Raw genomic sequence first — 3,668 nt, 5'->3', positions numbered from 1 at the left:
TTGAATGTACCACTGTTGATTTGCACAGGCCATGTCTGGCTGTGTCTCTCACTACCATGGGTTCACTTGACAAAAAGTTAGGACATCTATCTGAGCCTCAGGTTATGGTCTCCCCAACTGTCAACAACTTCATATATGCCATGTGCATTTGGGAATCCTGGTGTCTTTCAGAAGTGCTGCTACTCCAGAGTTACACCCTTGTGTGTAGGTTTTAACACAGAGAACAAGGTACAGAATTTCAGTGACTGGCTTGAAGTAACTCATTGTTTTCCTGGATTTCCCCAGGAATGTGCCCTTAAGAGTTCTACTCTGTGTGAAGGGTTCAAGCAGAAACTACTGCTTGTCCAATTTTGAAAGTTTACTGTACTTCTAAGCTTGCCCTACATTTGGGGAGGATCCAACCCATATTGTGCTAGTAGTTGTATGGCTTTATACTTACTTTCTTCCTCCCCCACCCATTTTCTCTCTTTTGCATTTTGCATACTCCCTTCCCCTCTTGTGTGATGCAGTATTTGTCTTTTCTCCAGCCATGCCTGGCAACAGGCATACTAAATTAGCCAGGGTAAGAATACAGATTTGGCCCAGAAGCCAGGAATGCCCTGAATGATGGCCCTCCTACGTTCAAGATGAGCCTTCATTCTCTCCTGGAACTTGAGCTTCAGCCGAGAGTTAAGCTCTGTTGGCTCGGGCTTTTACGCCACTCAACTCCAACTGAAGCAACTGCAGCGCCTCCACCGCAGGACAGGGACTCAAAGCCCAGCGTCTCGCCTCTGCTTTCCTTGTCTCCAGCTCTTTGACTTCATTCTCCCGAGGCAACACCTCCACAACTTCGAACTCTTCCACCATATCTACCACTTCCACCACCTCCACCACGTCTGCCACCTCCATCATTTCCTGTACCACAAGCACTACCTCGGACCCTGTTGTTTCTGGCTCTGCCAAGGCCAAGGTGTCCTGCACAGCTTCCACCCTGATCACCGCACCCTCCTCCGTGGTCTCAAATACAACAGCCAGCGTAGCCCAACCGACAACACTAGAACCCCTGGCATCGAGGACGTGCTGCCGGAGAAGACCGTGGGCCTCGCCCTCCCAATGGACCCATTTCTGACCTGAGAGTTAAGGAAGTTCTTGGGAAGAACAACCAATCTGGTCCTCTGCCTCACTGGCCATATGGCCTGATTACAGAGTACAGTAAGCCCAGACCGGCGCCTAAGGAAGAAATGAGAGGTGAAATTGCCGACTACCACCAGTGGCTGCGATCGCCAAGTCCTCTGTAGGCATGCGCACAAGCCCCTTTGTGACGTCTCGCTTCCGGCTTGGTTATAAGGTCCTGGTTCCACCTGTGAGGCCTTCAGCGGAGAGACTTGGTGCAACTATGTCTAAACCATCCTTACAAACATTTCAGAGGACTTGTTTAGAGAAAAAAAAAAAGTGGGTGGTATTTTTCAGATGACTTGTTTAGGAAAAAAAGCAAAATAGGGGTGGTATTTTCAGATCTAATGCTGTGAGAAAGCACAACACAGCCACATATGACACATGGGCGATACACACTTCCTCGTTTCCCTACCCTCAAGGTAAGGCATCTTCTATGTGGTTTAGGGTCCCACCTGGCCATGATAGGGAGATACTCAATCAATTCAGTGTAGGATATTTTGATTTTTCCTATTGTTTGTGAGATCCATATATCATGCTTGTCCTTCATGGACCCATTTTCTGGCTCCTGTAATGTTCCACTTTTCTCACACAGGCATAGGGACTGCTGAATGGAATTACACTTTGATAGGCATAGTACCATAGTACCTAGAGCTCTGCCTAGCAGGTGCCATAGCTGATGTGCACTTGTGGGAGCTTGCCAGTCCCTACCTAATTGTGGATAATGTTTGTCTGCATTTGCATAGGTGCAAGTAGTGAAACTGAGCTTCCCCTTAAGGGGAAGAGGAGGTGGAAGAGACCTTGTCAGTAATAGTGGGATGATTAAGGTAGGAGCTCTTCATATACTTCTTCAAAAAGTCTCCACCAATCTGCTTTGTGCCTTTGCCCAGGACAGAGTAACATCACAGAGTACACATGACACTGCTCTTGCCTTGCAGGTTCTTCTCCTCCCTGAATAACACACTGGGAGGAGCCTTGAGGATTTTATCCCAGCTTTCCTGATTAAGCTTTGACAGTCATTGGATCCAGCCACAAGATCCTCTGGCCACATACTCTGGCCCTGTGGGGCTATAAGCAACTGTCCTAAATTGAGTCCTTTTCTCCCCCATCAAGCTGGTGACCACCACTGGGAACAAGCTCTCTGGATGTCTCCCAGTACATCCAGGAAAAGCACAATTGACAATTGACTGGGTCAACATATGAAGGCCTATTGAGAAAAGTACAGCTTTGCAGTCCCTGGAAACTACAGGTTATTTGAACTGTTGAGAACATTCAAGTAAATATCCACCTGTCTCCTGAGAATTCACAAAGAAGATACAATGTAGTCCTTCTATGGTGCTGTCCTAATCCCTCCTTTCCGGACTATCAGTTCTGATTCCCAGACAATTTCTTGCCAGCTTTCCTGTCAAGGTGAAGCTCAGCTCAGCATGCCTCTCTAAGTTACATGGAATGGTGAATATCTGCATCCTCCTAGAGTTCCTGGAACAGCAGCTCCATTTTTCTGTCAGCAAGGGAAGGGCTCTCTCAGGCCATGCTCCAAAGCCAAGAAGCCCACTAGCTTACCTAGGCACAAACTATAAACTCTAAGCAGCAGCTTGCTTAACTGAGATCAAAAAATTCCCCCAGCGTCCATGGGGAGATGTCACAACACCTTTATATTAACAGGAACAGTGATTGGAGCCATAGCTGCCAAGCAGGTAAGTGCTATGACAGAGATTTGTGCATGAAGAACTGAATGTTACACATGCACTTCAGAGAAGTGGGTGTATTGTGTCTGTCCCAGCAAGAGCTCTAAACTTGAGGAGAGAGTATGAGCCACAGCAAGAGTGTTGAAAGGGGACTTAGAGGTATTTAGTGGGAAGAGATACACAGAGAGAGTGGTGTGGAAAGGGAGACTAGAGGAAAACAAACAGAGGGAGGGCTGTGTGGGAAGAGAGAGACACATAGAAAGAGGGTTGTGAAATGAGACAGAGATACAGAGGGAGGTGTTTTGGGAGAAAGACAGACATACTTGTAGGGCTAGAGAGAGACACAGGAGGCTTGTAGGTAGACACACACAGAGAGAGGCTGCTGTGGGAGAGAGACACAAACATACAGTGTTATGAGGGGAGAAAGGCAGAATAGAGACAAACTACAAAATGAGACCTTTGAATTACCACACAGAACCCAACTCAGACCTGCCTATGGCCATGAAATGAAGTTCCTGTTTACTTTGTCTGGGGTGGGTCACAAGACCAAGCAGTGGGACTTTGACTTGCACAGGGCAGACTGAGAAATTGCTGTATGGGGCTTGTTATCTCTTCTGGAGCTCATGTCCTAATGGTGGGCAGTTAGAGGACTCTGCCCAAGCTTCCCTCTGTTGTATGGCTGCCTTGGTAGATATGGCCACCAATCCCTGTGCAACGCAGAAGAGCCCTGTAAGAGCAGAATATGGCCACTTGTCGGGCTCTGTGGCCATGATCAAAATTGCTGTCCCTCCTATGAGAATCCTAGTATGGCATTTCCTTTCCCAGTGT

This window comes from Nycticebus coucang, chromosome Y (genome assembly GCF_027406575.1).
Source record: "Nycticebus coucang isolate mNycCou1 chromosome Y, mNycCou1.pri, whole genome shotgun sequence".
NCBI lineage: Eukaryota > Metazoa > Chordata > Mammalia > Primates > Lorisidae > Nycticebus > Nycticebus coucang.
Note: the sequence above shows the minus strand (reverse complement) of the source record.